This window comes from Natator depressus, chromosome 3 (assembly GCF_965152275.1).
Source record: "Natator depressus isolate rNatDep1 chromosome 3, rNatDep2.hap1, whole genome shotgun sequence".
NCBI lineage: Eukaryota > Metazoa > Chordata > Testudines > Cheloniidae > Natator > Natator depressus.
Window position 1 is genome coordinate 18,030,061 of NC_134236.1, and position 19,382 is coordinate 18,049,442.

Genomic DNA, 19,382 nt, shown 5'->3' on the forward strand with positions numbered 1-19,382 from the left:
CATGCTGGGGTGAACAGGACCAAAGACCATTTGGGGGGGTCATTCCACTGGGAAGGAATGGGCAAGGATGTTTCTACCTATGTCCGATCTTGTGAAGTATGCCAAAGAGTGGGAAAACCCCAAGACCAGGTCAAAGCCCCTCTCCAGCCACTCCCCATCATTGAAGTTCCATTTCAGTGAGTAGCTGTGGATATTCTGGGTCCTTTTCCGAAAAAGACACCCAGAGGAAAGCAGTACATACTGACTTTCATGGATTTTGCCACCCGATGGCCGGAAGCAGTAGCTCTAAGCAACACCAGGGCTAAAAGTGTGTGCCAGGCACTAGCAGACATTTTTGCCAGGGTAGGTTGGCCCTCCGACATCCTCACAGATGCAGGAACTAATTTCCTGGCAGGAAAACCTTTGGGAAGCTCATGGGGTAAATCACTTGGTTGCCACTCCTTACCACCATCAAACAAATGGCATGGTGGAGAAGTTTAATGGAACTTTAGGGGCCATGCTACGTAAATTCATAAATGAGCACTCCAATGATTGGGACCTAGTGTTGCAGCAGTTGCTCTTTGCCTACAGAGCTGTACCACACCTCAGTTTAGGGTTTTCCCCGTTTGAACTTGTATATGGCCGTGAGGTTAAGGGGCCATTGCAGTTGGTGAAGCAGCAATGGGAGGGATTTACACCTTCTCCAGGAACTAACATTCTGGACTTTGTAACCAACCTACAAAACACCCTCTGAACCTCTTTAGCCCTTGCTAGAGAAAACTTACAGGATGCTCAAAAAGAGCAAAAAGCCTGGTATGATAAATATGCCAGAGAGTGTTCCTTCAAAGTAGGAGACCAGGTCATGGTCTTAAAGGTGCTCCAGGCCCATAAAATGGAAGCATCGTGGGAAGGGCCATTCACAGTCCAGGAGTGCCTGGGAGCTGTTAATTATCTCATAGCATTCCCCACCTCCAACTGAAAGCCTAAGGTGTACCATATTAATTCTCTAAAGCCCTTTTATTCCAGAGAATTAAAGGTTTGTCAGTTTACAGCCCAGGGAGGAGACGACGCTGAGTGGCCTGAAGGTGTCCACTACGAAGGGAAAAGTGCTAGTGGTGTGGAAGAGGTGAACCTCTCCATGACCCTTGGGCATATGCAGCGACAGCAGATCAAGGAGCTGTGCACTAGGTACGTGCCAACGTTCTCAGCCACCCCAGGACTGACTGAACGGGCATACCACTCCATTGACACAGGTAATGCTCACCCAATTAGAGTCCAACCTTACCGGGTGTCTCCTCAAGCTAAAACTGCTATAGAACGGGAGATCCAGGATATGTTACAGATGAGTGTAATCCGCCCCTCTGGAAGTGCATGGGCATCTCCAGTGGTTTTAGTTCCCAAACCAGATGGGGAAATACGTTTTTGCGTGGACTACCGTAAGCTAAATGCTGTAACTCGCCCAGACAACTATCCAATGCCACGCACAGATGAACTATTGGAGAAACTGGGACGGGCCCAGTTCATCTCTACCTTGGACTTAACCAAAAGGGTACTGGCAGGTACCACTAGATGAATCTGCCAAGGAAAGGTCAGCCTTCACCACACATCTCGGGCTTTATGAATTTAATGTACTCCCTTTCGGGCTGCGAAATGCACCCGCCACCTTCCAAAGACTTGTAGATGGTCTCCTAGCGGGATTAGGAGAATATGCAGTCGCCTACCTTGATGATGTGGCCATATTTTCGGATTCCTGGGCAGACCACCTGGAACATCTACAAAAAGTCCTTGAGCGCATAAGGGAGGCAGGACTAACTGTTAAGGCTAAGAAGTGTCAAATAGGCCTAAACAGAGTGACTTACCTTGGACACCAGGTGGGTCAAGGAACTATCAGCCCCCTACAGGCCAAAGTGGATGCTATCCAAACGTGGCCTGTCCCAAAGTCAAAGAAACAGGTTCAATCCCTCTTAGGCTTGGCCGGTTATTACAGACGATTTGTACCGCAATACAGCCAAATCGCCGCCCCACTGACAGACCTAACCAAAAAGAAACAGCCAAATGCTGTTCAGTGGACCGAAAACTGTCAGAAGGCCTTTAACAAGCTTAAAGCGACACTCATGTCTGACGCTGTACTAAGGGCCCCCAACTTTGACAAACCATTCCTAGTAACCACAGATGCGTCCGAGCGTGGTATGGGAGCAGTTTTAATGCAGAAAGGACCTGATCAAGAATTCCACCCTGTAGTGTTTCTCAGCAAAAAACTATCTGAGAGGGAAAGCAACTGGTCAGTCGGTGAAAAAGAATGTTACGCCATTGTCTATGCTCTGGAAAAGCTACGCCCCTATGTTTGGGGACGGTGTTTCCACCTGCAAACCGACCATGCTGCACTGAAGTGGCTTCACACGTCAAAGAAAATAACAAAAAACTTCTTCGGTGGAGTTTAGCTCTCCAAGATTTTGATTTCGACATCCAACACATCTCAGGAGCTTCTAACAAAGTGGCTGATGCACTCTCCCGTGAAAGTTTCCCAGAATCAACTCCTTAAAATCGTCCTTGAGATGTGGAAAATATTGTTAGTCTTTATGTACTTGGTAGTATATTTAGAGATGCATGTGTCTTATTAACTCTGTTTTTCCTAGAGCTCCAGGAAGAAATCCCAGCCAGTGTTTCACCCTAGCTGAGATTTGGGGGGCGTGTCATAAATATAAAGGGAAGGGTAAACCCCTTTAAAATCCCTCCTGGCCAGAGGAAAACTCCTCTCACCTGTAAAGGGTTAAGAAGCTAAAGGTAACCTCGCTGGCACCTGACCAAAATGACCAATGAGGAGACAAGATACTTTCAAAAGCTGGGAGGAGGGAGAGAAACAGAAGGTCTCTGTCTGTCTATATGCTGCTTTTGCCGGGCATAGACCAGGAATGGAGTCTTAGAACTTTTAGTAAGTAATCTAGCTAGGTATGCGTTAGATTATGATTTCTTTAAATGGCTGAGAAAAGAATTGTGCTGAATAGAATAACTATTTCTGTCTGTGTATCTTTTTTGTAACTTAAGGTTTTGCCTAGAGGGATTCTCTATGTTTTGAATCTAATTACCCTGTAAGGTATCTACCATCCTGATTTTACAGAGGGGATTTCTTTACTTCTATTTACTCCTATTTCTATTAAAAGTCTTCTTGTAAGAAAACTGAAGGATTGTTCATTGTTCTTAAGATCCAAGGGTCTGGGTCTGTAGTCACCTAGGCAAATTGGTGAGGCTTTTTACCAAACCTTGTCCAGGAAGTGGGGTGCAAGGTTTTGGGAAGTATTTTGGGGGGAAAGACGTGTCCAAACAGCTCTTCCCCAGTAACCAGTATTTGTCTGGTGGTGGTAGTAGAGGCCAATCCAGGGACAAAGGGTGGAATATTTTGTACCTTGGGGAAGTTTTTGACCTAAGCTGGTAAAGATAAGCTTAGGAGGTTTTCATGCAGGTCCCCACATCTGTACCCTAGCATTCAGAGTGGGGGAGGAACCTTGACAGTTGCCAATTTGGGTGCAGCACGCAGGGATGTGGAGCTAGTTGGTGCTGCTGGCAGTGGTTACCAGCTCAGAGGGGCGTACTAGCTCAGGGGCAAGGCAATGGCCCTTGTTCTCTCCTGCACATCAGCTGGCAGCTGCAAGCATGCAGTGGTGGGGACCGCACTTTTTGAAAGGTATAGCAAGACTTGCTTCTTCCCCCGCTTCCTCAGGGCCCCGGAGAGTGCATCCCTCTAGTGCCATGGCTGGGACATGACTTAGCACAAAGGTGTTTGCAAAAAGAGCAGGCGTCTTCTTGAGGTTCTTCCCCTCCCTCCCCGCAGCAGTTCCAGTTACTGCCCGGTGAGACAGGAAAGAGGCAAAGAATAAGCAGCACAGAGCTGTTGTGTCAGAGCTGGTGTTCGTCACCTCTGCGGGGAGCTAGGTTAGCAGAAGGGAAGACACAGGGTCTTGTGGTGAAGCACTAGATGGGGGTGCAGGGCACCTATATTCAATTCTCAGCTCCACCACAGCCTCCTTGCAGGACCGTGGGCAGGCGACCTACTCTCTCGGTGTCCCTCAGTTCCCCATCCGAAATGGGGGTACTGGGACGTCCCCACCTCACAGGGTGTGCCGGGAGGATAATCCCTCAACGTTTGGACGCCCACAAACTGTGATGCTGCAGGGGCCATATAAGCACCGGACTGACAGGAACTCAATGCGCTACAGCTTCAGTGCCACACAGAGCCGAACGGGAGAATGCTGAGAACTGCCAGCTCCAGGTGACCTTTGAGCTCCACCTAACAGGAACGTTAATTAATATACTAAAGTGAAACAGGGAAGCAACAAGCTGAACCTGGGAGTGGAAGAAACCACTTCTCCTTATTCAACAGCAGCCCAGCACGACTCTGGGATCTAGCCCTCCAGCTGGTAAGATGGTGGCTGTGATGGGCCGGGGGAAGGCTTCGAGGAGGAATTAGTTACAGACGTTGGCAGGTCAGCTGTAGCTCAAACAGAAGCGATGGGCTTGATGCAGAGATAACTGGGTGAGGTTCTATGGCCTGTGCTATACAGAAGGTCACACCAGATGATCATAACTGGCCCTTATATCTATGTGCTGAGGTCTCCTAAGGCCAAGGAATTACCTTCATCATAGAATCATAAAATATCAGGGTTGGAAGGGACCTCAGGAGGTCATCTAGTCCAACCCCCTGCTCAAAGCAGGACTGATCCCCAATTAAATCATCCCAGCCAGGGCTTTGTCAAGCCTGACCTTAAAAACTTCTAAGGAAGGAGATTCCACCACCTCCCTAGGTAACGCATTCCAGTGTTTCACCACCCTCCTAGTGAAAAAGTTTTTCCTAATATGCAACCTAAATCTCCCCCACTGCAACTTGAGACCATTACTCCTTGTTCTGTCATCTGCTACCACTGAGAACAGTCTAGAGCCATCCTCTTTGGAACCCCCTTTCAGGTAGTTGAAAGCAGCTATCAAATCCCCCCTCATTCTTCTCTTCCGTAGACTAAACATCCCCAGTTCCCTCAGCCTCTCCTCATAACTCATGTGTTCCAGTCCCCTAATCATTTTTGTTGCCCTCCGCTGGACTCTTTCCAATTTTTCCACATCCTTCTTGTAGTGTGGGGCCCAAAACTGGACACAGTACTCCAGATGAGGCCTCACCAATGTCGAATAGAGAGGAATGATCACGTCCCTCTATCTCCTGGCAATGCCCCTACTTATACAGCCCAAAATGCCATTGGCCTTCTTGGCAACAAGGGCACACTGTTGACTCATATCCAGCTTATCATCCACTGTAACCCCTAGGTCCTATTCTGCAGAACTGCTGCTGAGCCATTCGGTCCCTAGTCTGTAGCGGTGCATTGGATTCTTCCGTCCTAAGTGCAGGACTCTGCACTTGTCCTTGTTGAACCTCATCATAGATTCATAGATATTTAGGTCAGAAGGGACCATTATGATTATCTAGTCTGACCTCCTGCGCAACGCAGGCCACAGAATTTCACCCACCACTCCTGCAAAAAACCTCACACCTATATCTGTGCTATTAGAAGTCCTCAAATCGTAGTTTAAAGACTTCAAGGAGCAGAGAATCCTCCAGCCAATGACCCGTGCCCCATGCTACACAGGAAGGCGAAAAAACTCCAGGGCCTCTTCCAATCTGCCCTGGAGGAAAATTCCTTCCCGACCCCAAATATGACAATCAGCTAAACCCTGAGCATATGGGCAAGATTCATCAGCCAGATACCCAGGAAAGAATTTTCTGTAGTAACTCAGATCCAACCCCATCTAACATCCCGTCACAGGCCATTGGGCCTATTTACCATGAATAGTTAAAGATCAATTAATCACCAAAATCATGTTATCCCATCATACCATCTCCTCCATAAACTTATCGAGTTTAATCTTAAAGCCAGATAGATCTTTTGCCCCCACTGCTTCCCTTGGAAGGCTATTCCAAAACTTCACTCCTCTGATGGTTAGAAACTTTTGTCTAATTTCTAGTCTAAATTTCCTGATGGCCAGTTTATACCCATTTGTTCTTGTGTCCACATTGGTACTGAGCTTAAATAATTCCTCTCCCTCTCCAGTATTTATCCCTCTGATATATTTATAGAGAGCAATCATATCTCCCCTCAACCTTTTTTTAGTTAGGCTAAACAAGCCAAGCTCCTCGAGTCTCCTTTCACAAGACAAGTTTTTCATTCCTCGGATCATCCTAGTAGCCATTCTCTGTACCTGTTCCAGTTTGAATTTATCCTTCTTAAACATGGGAGACCAGAACTGCACACGGTATTCCAGGTGAGGACTCACCAGTGCCTTGTATAACAGCACTAAAACCTCCTTATCCCTACTGGAAATACCTCTCCTGGTGCATCCCAAGACCGCATTAGCTTTTTTCACAGCCAGATCACATTGGCGGCTCATAGTCATCCTATGATCAACCAATACTCCAAGGTCCTTTTCCTCCTCTGTTACGTCTAATTGATGCGTCCCTAGCTTATAACTAAAATTCTTGTTATTAATCCCTAAATGCATGACCCTACACTTCTCACTATTAAATTTCATCCTATTACTATTACTCCAGTTTACAAGGTCATCCAGATCCCCCTGTAGGATATCCCTGTCCTTCTCTAAATTGGCAATACCTCCCAGCTTTGTATTATCCGCAAACTTTATTAGCACACTCCCACTTTTTGTGCCAAGGTCAGTAATAAAAAGATTAAATAAGATTGGTCCCAAAACTGATCCTTGAGGAACTCCACTGGTAACCTCCCTCCAGCCTGACAGTTCACCTTTCAGTAGGACCCGTTGTAGTCTCCCTTTTAACCAATTCCTTATCCACCTTTCAATTTTCCTATTGATCCCCATCTTATCCAATTTAACTAATAATTCCCCATGTGGCACTGTATCAAACACCTTACTAAAATCTAGGTAAATTAGATCCACTGCGTTTCCTTTGTCTAAAAAATCTGTTACTTTCTCAAAGAAGGAAATCAGGTTGGTCTGGCACGATCTACCTTTTGTAAAACCATGTTGTATTTTGTCCCATTTACCATTGACCTCAATGTCCTTAACTACCTTCTCCTTCAAAAAATTTTTCTAAGACCTTGCATACTACAGATGTCAAACTAACAGGCCTATAATTACCCGGATCCCTTTTTTTCCCTTTCTTAAAAATAGGAACTATGTTAGCAATTCTCCAATCATACAGTACAACCCCTGAGTTTACAGATTCATTAAAAATTCTTGCTAATGGGCTTGCAATTTCATGTGCCAATTCCTTTAATATTCTTGGATGAAGATTATCTGGGCCCCCCGATTTAGTCCCATTAAACTGTTCGAGTTTCGCTTCTACCTCAGATATGGTAATATCTACCTCCATATCCTCATTCCCATTTGTCATGCTACCATTATCCCTAAGATCCTCTTTAGCCTTATTAAAGACTGAGGCAAAGTATTTGTTTAGATATTGGGCCATGCCTAGATTATCCTTGACCTCCACTCCATCCTCAGTGTTTAGCGGTCCCACTTCTTCTTTCTTTGTTTTCTTCTTATTTAGATGGCTATAGAACCTTTTACTATTGGTTTTAATTCCCTTTGCAAGGTCCAACTCTACTTGACTTTTAGCCTGTCTCACTTTATCCCTCCATGTTCTGACCTCAATAAGATAGCTTTCCTTGTTGATCCCTCCCATCTTCCACTCCCTGTATGCTTTCTCTTAATCACCTCTCTGAGATGCTTGCTCATCCAGCTTGGTCTACAACTCCTGCCTATGAATTTTTTCCCCTTTCTTGGGATGCAGGCTTTCGATAGCTTCTGCAGCTTTGATTTGAAATAATCCCAGGCCTCCTCTACCTTTAGATCTATAAATTCTTCAATCCAATCCACTTCCCTAACTAATTTCCTTAATTTTTGAAAGTCAGCCCTTTTGAAATCAAAAACCCTAGTTGCAGATTTATTTTTGTTAATCCTTCCATTCAGTTTGAACTGAATTAGCTCATGATCACTTGAGCCAAGACTATCCCCTACAACCATTTCTTCTATGAGGTCCTCACTACTCACCAAAACCAAATCTAAAATCTCAGATTTCTTTTGGCCCAATCCTCCAATTTGTCGAGGTCCCTCTGTATCCTATCCCTACCCTTCAGCATATCTACCTCTCCTCCCAGTTTAGTGTCATCTGCAAACTTGCTGAGGGTGCAATCCACACCATCCTCCAGATCATTTATGAAGATATTGAACAAAACCGGCCCTAGGACCGACCCTTGGGGCACTCCACTTGATATCGGCTGCCAACTAGACATGGAGCCATTGATCACTACCCATTGAGCCCGACAATCTAGCCAGCTTTCTATCTACCTTATAGTCCATTTTAATTATGCACTGCAAAGAGAAATATAGTTCCAGATACTGGTGTGGCTTTGACTGAAATGATTCACATCCATGTTCCCTCATTACAATCCCGCCTTACTCACAGCACGCCAGAGATGTCATCCACAGGCAGAGATGCTGGGGCCGCTTTTCTCACTCTAGGTGAATGGGTTAAAGAGTACAGAGACTCTAGTAAAGCTTCAGGCTTTTTAACAATCAGAGGAAGCTCTGCCTTGATTGAGGAATTTCCCACGCCTCTAGTTCAGACATTAGAAAACTGATCTTTTCATCTAGGAAGAGATAAAACAATAAGCAAATGTAAGGGGACCAGGGTAAACATATTTATTTACAGCTCAGCCATTTCAAGAAGGGGGTTTTTATTTGTTATCAAAATCACAGGAGCCAAACTCAGGGGATAAGATCTGGGGAAGTTTGATAACAACAAATGCCAGATTCACAGTAAGTTGTACTCCTAGGATCAGGTCCTCTGCTAAATCAGCTTTGCTCCATCCACTTCAATGGAGCTTCATTGTTTTGCACCAGCTGATGATCTGGCCCTAATTTCTTCATTTCACTTTTCATTCAAGGATTGGTACAAAACATTGCAAGATAATGGAAGTGAACAAAATGTTGAAAAAGTTTCTTGGTAAGCAGGAAATCTGTGGATTGAAAAATGCACCTTCTAGGGTATAATAGCAACAGATAACTCGTGAGAAAAAGAAACTCTAGCCTTCCACAAATTAATACTGATCTCCTTTATAGTTCTCACCCACTGCTTTCCATAGTTACAGACTTGTTTTTCCTGACAAAACAATGATAAAAACAGAATTCATAATAATATTTTTCATTTATATAGCACCTTTCTTCCCAAAATTGAAACGCTCTTTACAAACATACCTGAACATTATTGTCTTGCTGATGGGGAAACTGAAGCACAGAGGTGAAGTGACATGCCCAGGGTCACATAGCAGCCCAGTAGCAGAACCAGGAATAAAATCCATGTCTTTTGACTCCCAGTCCCCTGGGCTAACCACTAGATAATGCTGCCGCATAAATGTAATAGCGCTTGGAGGGTTTCATCTTTGCTAAATCAATGCTTACATGAGATTACAGTGTTGGAGTCAGGATCATCAGATCCTTCCACAAGGTGCATGTCAAAGGAAGGTGATCTACCCTGAAAGCATCTGTGCTTTCCCACTGACTCACAATTTGACACTGATGACAAGCCAACACAGGATGACGGCTGCTTTTCCAGGATACAAATTAACGGCAGATAAACGAGTTACTAAAAACCCAGAGAGAGTAGAAAAAGTGAAGGAAAATAAAGATAACTGTGAAACCCAAAGGACGTCCCATGCTAAGGTCTCCTGTGCTGCACTTTGTATCCAAGGTCCTGCGTATCCAAGGTCCTTTAAAACCCTGCTTGGTCTAATGTGAAAGTGGCAGAGCCAGACTGCAAGAGATCATGCTTAAAATAAATGATTATGGCATAATCTGAATGGAATATGTCACATTTATCTACACTGCAAACCCCAGCCGAAGGAGAGATTTAGCAAGGGGAACGTTATTTTGTCATCACCAGGCTGAACAATCAAGTTCTTTTTATAGTTCTTGCAATTTCTCAGAGGTTGATAAGTAACTGTAGGAACATGTTTAATTTTGTTTTCTACATAAAACCGGTGCCTCCTTAATACAGCACCTCCTATCATCTCTAATGCACTGAATTTTATCTAGCTTAGTCATAGTTTCAGTTAAAACCTACCCAAAAGGACATAGCAGAAGGTTACTTAGTTTAGTCCCCACTGCCACAAGCTGAAAATATCATGCTGGGAGCTGTCATCTTATCACCTTAAAATGAAACATTTCTTTTGACAATTATGCTAGTGTAAATCTGCACAGGGTCCCATGGACTCTGACTGAGTTATTCTAGGTTTGCACCATGAGCTTAGAGTCAGGCCCTGAAAACTTTCCTGATTCAAATGATTTCACGGCATGAGGGGGAATGACTGTTGTTACAGTCAACATGCTTAGTCCTTACCTGAAGGAAAGCAAGTGCCTGGCTTCTCTGAGCAATCTTTCTCCTGCAATGGGTAGGACACTTCCTGGCCAAGTGTGAGCTTCAGTCTCAATCTCTGTCCTTTGTTTTCCCAAAGAATCCTCTATAGCTCAGTGACATCAGGAAGACACACCTGTTTTTTAACCATTTGGGAAAAATAGTAGAACAGCCTGAGAGCAAGTTTCAGAGACACAGACAGAGTGAGAAAAAGCCTTTAGATTTAAGTGAACAAACCAAACTAACATCCAACAAAGATCCCAACTTCCACTTTCTGTTGCCAATAAGGATCTATCCTATCATTCACATTTCAGGGTGGAACGCCAGTAAATACCACATGGAACTGAATGGCTCTCTGCCATATGGGCAGGGCCGATTTCCCCCCCAGTCTCAGTTCTCACAGTGTCTAGAGAGCAGAGGTGTGTTGCCTTCTCCTGCTGCTGTTGGTCTGAAACACTAAGCTAGCATTTGGCTAGGAGAGAGGGAGAAAGCCCAGGGAAATGTAAGAGTGAAAACCTTTTCCATGGGATTTCCTGTGCTTGGGGGAAAGTGAGGTGGTGTGTGGGGCAGGAGGGGGAGTTGCCTATGGAAGTGATGGAGAGTTTAATTTCAACACAAGGCAAACCCTATTTTACCTGTTGCTTCATTTTTTGACAGTTTGTAGCGCTGAAAGTTTTTGGAAAATGTAGGGGACAATTTCCTGGTGCAAGTGCTGGAGGAACCAACTAGGGGCAGAGCTCTTCTTGACCTGCTGCTCACAAACCAGGAAGAATTATTAGGGGAAGCAAAAGTGGATGGGAACCTGGGAGGCAGTGACCATCGGATGGTCGAGTTCAGGATCCTGACACAAGGAGGAAAGGAAAGCAGCAGAATCATAGAATCATAGAATCATAGAATATCAGGGTTGGAAGGGACCCCAGAAGGTCATCTAGTCCAACCCCTGCTCGAAGCAGGACCAATTCCCAGTTAAATCATCCCAGCCAGGGCTTTGTCAAGCCTGACCTTAAAAACCTCTAAGGAAGGAGGTTCTACCACCTCCCTAGGTAACGCATTCCAGTGTTTCACCACCCTCTTAGTGAAAAAGTTTTTCCTAATATCCAATCTAAACCTCCCCCATTGCAACTTGAGACCATTACTCCTCGTTCTGTCATCTGCTACCATTGAGAACAGTCTAGAGCCATCCTCTTTGGAACCCCCTTTCAGGTAGTTGAAAGCAGCTATCAAATCCCCCCTCATTCTTCTCTTCTGCAGACTAAACAATCCCAGCTCCCTCAGCCTCTCTTCATAAGTCATGTGCTCTAGACCCCTAATCATTTTTGTTGCCCTTCGCTGGACTCTCTCCAATTTATCCACATCCTTCTTGTAGTGTGGGGCCCAAAACTGGACACAGTACTCCAGATGAGGCCTCACCAGTGTCGAATAGAGGGGAACGATCACATCCCTCGATCTGCTGGCTATGCCCCTACTTATACATCCCAAAATGCCATTGGCCTTCTTGGCAACAAGGGCACACTGTTGACTCATATCCAGCTTCTCGTCCACTGTCACCCCTAGGTCCTTTTCCGCAGAACTGCTGCCTAGCCATTCGGTCCCTAGTCTGTAGCGGTGCATTGGATTCTTCCATCCTAAGTGCAGGACCCTGCACTTATCCTTATTGAACCTCATCAGATTTCTTTTGGCCCAATCCTCCAATTTGTCTAGGTCCTTCTGTATCCTATCCCTCCCCTCCAGCGTATCTACCACTCCTCCCAGTTTAGTATCATCTGCAAATTTGCTGAGAGTGCAATCCACACCATCCTCCAGATCATTTATGAAGATATTGAACAAAACCGGCCCCAGGACCGACCCCTGGGGCACTCCACTTGACACCGGCTGCCAACTAGACATGGAGCCATTGATCACTACCCGTTGAGCCCGACAATCTAGCCAGCTTTCTACCCACCTTATAGTGCATTCATCCAGCCCATACTTCTTTAACTTGCTGACAAGAATACTGTGGGAGACCGTGTCAAAAGCTTTGCTAAAGTCAAGAAACAATACATCCACTGCTTTCCCTTCATCCACAGAACCAGTAATCTCATCATAAAAGGCGATTAGATTAGTCAGGCATGACCTTCCCTTGGTGAATCCATGCTGACTGTTCCTGATCACTTTCCTCTCATGTAAGTGCTTCAGGATTGATTCTTTGAGGACCTGCTCCATGATTTTTCCAGGGACTGAGGTGAGGCTGACTGGCCTGTAGTTCCCAGGATCCTCCTTCTTCCCTTTTTTAAAGATTGGCACTACATTAGCCTTTTTCCAGTCCTCCGGGACTTCCCCCGTTCGCCACGAGTTTTCAAAGATAATGGCCAAGGGCTCTGCAATCACAGCCGCCAATTCCTTCAGCACTCTCGGATGTAACTCGTCCGGCCCCATGGACTTGTGCACGTCCAGCTTTTCTAAATAGTCCCTAACCACCTCTATCTCCACAGAGGGCTGGCCATCTCTTCCCCATTCTGTGATGCCCAGCGCAGCAGTCTGGGAGCTGACCTTGTTAGTGAAAACAGAGGCAAAAAAAGCATTGAGTACATTAGCTTTTTCCACATCCTCTGTCACTAGGTTGCCTCCCTCATTCAGTAAGGGGCCCACACTTTCCTACGGATACGGACCCTGGACTTCAGAAAAGCAGACTTTGACTCCCTCAGGGAACTGATGGGCAAGATGGGCAAGATCCCCTGGGAGAATAACATGAGGGGGAAAGGAGTCCAGGAGAGCTGGCTTTATTTTAAAGAATCCTTATTGAGGTTACAGTGAAATCCTTGCTGATCTTAAGCAGAAAAAAGAAGCTTACAAGAAGTGGAAGATAGGACAAATGACCAGGGAGGGCTACAAAAATACTGCTCAGGCATACAGGAGTGAAATCAGGAAGGCCAAATCACACTTGGAGTTGCAGGTAGCAAGAGACGTTAAGAGTAATAAGAAGGGTTTCTTCAGGTATGTTGGCAACAAGAAGAAAGTCAAGGAAAGTGTGGGCCCCTTATTGAATGAGGGAGACAACCTAGTGACAGAGGATGTGGAAAAAGCTGATGTACTCAATACTTTTTTTGCCTCTGTCTTCACGAATAAGGTCAGCTCCCAGACTACTGCACTGGGCAGCACAGCATGGGGAGGAGGTGACCAGCCCTCTGTGGAGAAAGAAGTGGTACGGGACTATTTAGAAAAGCTGGACGTGCACAAGTCCATGGGGCCAGATGCGTTGCATCCGAGATTGCTAAAGGAGTTGGCGGATGTGATTGCGGAGCCATTGGCCATTATCTTTGAAAACTCATGGTGATCGGGGGAAGTCCCGGACGACTGGAAAAAGGCTAATGTAGTGCCCATCTTTAAAAAAGGGAAGAAGGAGGATCCTGGGAACTACAGGCCAGTCAGCCTCACCTCAGTCCCCGGAAAAATCATGGAGCAGGTCCTCAAGGAATCAATTCTGAAGCACTTAGAGGAGAGGAAAGTGATCAGGAACAGTCAGCATGGATTCACCAAGGGCAAGTCATGCCTGACTAATCTAATTGCCTTCTATGACGAGATAACTGGCTCTGTGGATGAAGGGAAAGCAGTGGACGTGTTGTTCCTTGACTTTAGCAAAGCTTTTGACACTGTCTCCCACAGTATTCTTGCCAGCAAGTTAAAGAAGTATGGGCTGAATGAATGGACTATAAGGTGGATAGAAAGCTGGCTAGATTGTCAGGCTCAACGGGTAGTGATCAATGGCTCCATGTCTAGTTGGCAGCCGGTATCAAGCGGAGTGCCCCAAGGGTCGGTCCTGGGGCCGGTTTTGTTCAATATCTTCATAAATGATCTGGAGGATGGTGTGGATTGCACCCTCAGCAAGTTTGCAGATGACACTAAACTTGGAGGAGAGGTAGATACGCTGAAGGGTAGGGATAGGATACAGAGGGACCTAGACAAATTGGAGGATTGGGCCAAAAGAAATCTGATGAGGTTCAACAAGGACAAGTGCAGAGTCCTGCACTTAGGACGGAAGAATCCAATGCACCGCTACAGACTGGGAACCGAATGGCTCAGCAGCAGTTCTGCAGAAAAGGACCTAGGGGTTACAGTGGACGAGAAGCTGGATATGAGTCAACAGTGTGCCCTTGTTGCCAAGAAAACCAATGGCATTTTGGGCTGTATAAGTAGGGGCATTGCCAGCAGATCGAGGGACGTGATCGTTCCCCTCTATTCGACATTGGTGAATGTCCATCGAGGAGGGCTTCATGTCATGCAAAGGCTGCTATGAACACAACTTTGTCCTTCAGATTGTCATCCACACGGCCAGGAGGGCATGGAGGCAGTATGCAGTAAGGTGGCTCGACCTGGCTAATGCTTTTGGATCAATGCCCCCGCCAGCACATTTTTGCCATGCTGCAAGAGTACAGGATGTCTGGAAACTTCCTCCTACTGGTCGGGGAACTGTATGAAGGCTGCACCACCGCCATCCTCTCCATGGAAGGAGAGACATCTGAAATTCCTAGGCTTGAAGCAAGGCTGTCCCCTCAGCCCCATCATTTTCAACTTAGCCATGGAGCTTCTCATTTGAGCTATCTCCAGTGGTCTAGGCGATTTTGACCTGTACAGCAATAGAGTGAATATCCTGGCCTATGCAGATGATCTGGACCTGATCGCAGACAACCCTGAGAATCTCCAACAAATGCTCGATATCACCAGCCAGGCTGCCAACTGGACGGGACTCTGCTTCAATGCCAGGAAGTGCGCATCCCTGCATATCGATGGCAGTAGAAGTGACTCGGTCCAGATGGTGCTGTTTCAGATCCAGGATGGTCCCATAATTTTCCTTGAGTGTGGACAAGCATACCAACATCTCAGCACACCGACAGGTTTCCGCATCCAGCAGACACCTGAGGATACCATTGAGGAGATCCTATGAGATGTGGCCAGGATCAACTCCTCCGTACTGGCACCATGGCAGAAGATCAATGCCTTGAATACCTTCCTGATCCCCTGTATCTCATTCGTCCTGAGGGGATCTGCCATGGTGAAGGTACCTCTGATCAAGGCAGACACCACCATCAGGCAGCTAGTGAAGAAGTGGATGTTTCTTCCCCTGACAGCCAGCAATGAACTGATGTACATCTCACACAGGCAGGGCAGCACCAACGTCCCTCGTACGGGTGATCTGTGCGACGTTGCAGTGATCACTCACGCCTTATGCTTTCTGATGCTCTCAAACGCTATGGTGAGGAACATCATGGAGAGTGCTATGCATGATGTAATCAGGAAGTGAATCGACAGGACCACTCCAACCAAGATGTCGCCACCTACCTGAGCGGCTCCCTTAGCCTGTCCAGATTGAGGGGGGTCACCGTCAACTGAACTAAACTTGGCAAGTAGAGGATTTGGATGCCAGATCCCAGTGGAGGAGAAAGAGGGTAGGGGAGAGCTGGCTGTATTTTAAAGAATTCTTATTGAGATTGCAGGAACAAACCATCCCGATGTGTAGAAAGAATAGTAAATATGGCAGGCAACCAGCTTGGCTTAACAGTGAAATCCTTGCTGATCTTAAACACAAAAAAGAAGCTTACAAGAAGTGGAAGATAGGACAAATGACCAGGGAGGAGTATAAAAATATTGCTCAGGCATGCACGAGTGAAATCAGGAAGGCCAAATCACACTTGGAGTTGCAGGTAGGAAGGGATGTTAAGAGTAACAAGAAGGGTTTCTTCAGGTATGTTAGCAACAAGAAGAAGATCAAGGAAAGTGTGGGCCCCTTACTGAATGAGGGAAGCAATCTAGTGACAGAGGATGTGGAAAAAGCTAATGCACTCAATGCTTTTTTTGCTTCTGTCTTCACGAACAAGGTCAGCTCCCAGACTACTGCACTGGGCAGCACAGCATGGGGAGGAGGTGACCAGCCCTCTGTGGAGAAAGAAGTGGTTCAGGACTATTTAAAAAAGCTGGACGAGCATAAGTCCATGGGGCCAGATGCGTTGCATCCGAGAGTGCTAAAGGAGTTGACTGATGTGATTGCAGAGCCATTGGCCATTATCTTTGAAAACTCATGGTGATCTGGGGAAGTCCCGGATGACTGGAAAAAGGCTAATGTAGTGCCCATCTTTAAAAAAGGGAAGAAGGAGGATCCGGGGAACTACAGGCCAGTCAACCTCACCTCAGTCCCTGGAAAAATCATGGAGCAGGTCCTCAAGGAATTAATTTTGAAGCACTTCAAGGAGAGTAAAGTGATCAGGAACAGTTATCATGGATTCACCAAGGGCAAGTCATGCCTGACCAACCTAATTGCCTTCTGTGATGAGATAACTGGCTCTGTGGATGAGGGGAAAGCATTGGAGGTGTTATTCCTTGATTTTAGCAAAGCTTTTGATACGGTCTCCCACAGTATTCTTGCCAAGAGAATCACCATTGACAAAGTTTGCAGATGACACAAAAAGTGTGGGGGTGATGATTGATAATGAAGAGGAAATGTCACTGTTTCAGAGTGATCTGTATTGCTTGCTAAACTTGCCACAAGCAAACAATATACATTTTAATATGGCTAAATGTATACATCTAGGAATAAAGAATGTAGTTTTTACATACAGGATGGGGAACTCTAACTTGGGAAGCAGTGACTCTGAAAAAGATTTGGGAGATGTGGTGGACAATCAGCTGAACATGAGCTCCCAGTGTGACGCTGTGGCCAGAAGAGCTAATGCGATCCTTGGATGCATAAACAGGAAATCTCATGTAGAGAGGTTATTTTACCTTTATATTTGGCACTGGTGTGACCACTGCTGGAATACTATGTCCAGTTCTGGTGCCCAGAATTAAAGAAAGACATTGATAAATTGCAGAGGGTTCAGAGAAGAGCCATGAGAATGATTAAAGAAAGCATGCCTTAAAGTGACAGACTCCAGGAGCTAAATCTATTTAGCTTAACAAAGAGAAGGTTAGGGGGTGACTTGGTTACAGTTGATAAGTATCTACATGGGGAACAAATCATTAATAATGGGCTTTTCAGTCTAGAAGAGAAAGGTCTAACACCATCCAATGGCTGGAAGTTGAAGCTAGACAAATTCAGACAGGAAATAAGTTGTACATTTTTAATAGTGAGAATAATTAACCATTGGAACAATTTACCAAGGGTTGTGGTGGATTCTCCATCACTCACAACTTTTAGATCAAGACTGGATGTTTTAAAGATCTGCTCTGGGAATTATTCTGGGGCAGTTCTGTGGCCTGTGTTATAAAGGAGATCAGACTAGATGATCACAATGGTATCTTGTGGCCTTGGAATCTATGAATTGTGTATGAAATACTCAAATATTCATTGGGGCAGAGAGAGTATTAGAGTGACTCTATAGGCTGGTGGTTAAGGCACTCATCTGGGCAACCCCACCTCTAGTCCCTGCTCCAATGAATATGAGGTACAAGGAGGAGCACCTAGTTTGGGAATTGTGCTGGGGCTTAGGTAAGTTAAATTCCAACTAGTTCAGTGTTATCAGGACCTAGGTACTTTTGTGCATTCCCCTGGGCAGAAATTTAGGGGACTTTACCTGTGGAAATGTGGGCACCTACAGGATTATGCAGCAGGTGAGGGCCTTTTTGAGGATCTAAATTTTGGACTCAAGCAACGAAAGTGGCAGTATGGGACCTAAATCCCATTTTTGGATCTAGCCCTTAGGATTCTAAGTCCCATTGGCTTTCAATGATTTAAGCACATTTGAAAATGTTGCCCATGGCAAAGGATGCCAAAAAACTTTGCAAATATTTACAGGAGTACTTTAATCACTAAAATGCAGCCACATCTTTGGATGCAACACAGCTGTTTAACAGCACCCAGCAACACTCCAAGTTTCAAAAATGAAGTTTAACGCTAGGGCTAAGCAGCTGGACTCTGCAGGAGCTGCAAAGGCCCAGATACCTTGCTTTTTGGCTGAACGTGAATAATCCCAGATATCTCAGTATCTGTGCTCATGAGCTTCAAGAATTGGAATAACAGCTAGCCAAAGACTCAAAAAAGTAAGAGCAAAAAAATTGCTAAGTACATCAGAAATGGGAAGCCTGCTAAAAAACCTGTGGAGCCACTGGACGATTGAGATGCTAAAGGAGCACTCAAGGGGGATAAGGACATTGTGGAGAAGATATTTTTTGCATCAGTCTTCACTGCAGAGGATGTGAGGGAGATTCCCACACCTGAGCCATTCTTTTTAAGTGGCAAATCTGAGGAACTGTCCCAGATTGTGGAGGTTTTGGAACAAATTGATAAATTAAACAGTAATAATTTACCAGGACCAGATGGTATTCACCCAAGAGTTCTGAAGGAACTCAAATGTGAAATTGCAGAACTACTAACTGTGGTATGTGACCTATCACTTAAATCAGCTTCTACAGCAGATGACTGGAAGATAGCTAATGTAACAGCAAATATTTAAAAAGGCTCCACAATAGGGAAAAAGCTAATGTACTCAATGCTTTTTTTGCCTTCACGAACAAGGTTTGCCTTCAATGTCTTCACGAACAAGGTCAGCTCCCAGACTACTGCACTGGGCAGCACAGCATGGGGAGGAGGTGACCAGCCCTCTGTGAAGGAAGAAGTAGTTAAGGACTACTTAGAAAAGCTGGACGTCCACAAGTCCATGGGGCCGGATGCGCTGCATCTGAGGGTTCTAAAGGAGTTGACGGATGTGATTTCAGAGCCACTGGCCATTATCTTTGAAAACTCATGGCGATCGGGGGAAGTCCCGGACGACTGGAAAAAGGCTAATGCAGTGCTCATCTTTAAAAAAGGGAAGAAGGAGGATCCTGGGAACTACAGGCCAGTCAGCCCCACCTCAGTCCCCGGAAAAATCATGGAGCAGGTCCTCAAGGAATCAATTCTGAAGCACTTAGAGGAGAGGAAAGTGATCAGGAACAGTCAGCATGGATTCACCAAGGGCAAGTCATGCCTGACTAATCTAATTGCCTTCTTTGACGAGATAACTGG

General features: G+C 45.5%; 1 protein-coding gene across 1 annotated transcript in view; it reads right to left on the minus strand.

Moving 5' to 3' along the window:
- ADGRF5 (adhesion G protein-coupled receptor F5) overlaps positions 1-10,703 on the minus strand; it is an 87,148-nt gene extending 76,445 nt beyond the window's left edge. Inside the window, exons 1-2 of the mRNA XM_074946785.1 lie at positions 10,655-10,703; positions 10,394-10,544 (exon numbers count right to left, since the gene is read on the minus strand). The gene's annotated coding sequence lies outside the window, so the exon portion shown is untranslated. The remainder of the gene's footprint in view (positions 1-10,393; positions 10,545-10,654) is intronic.
- Positions 10,704-19,382: the final 8,679 nt, after the last annotated feature.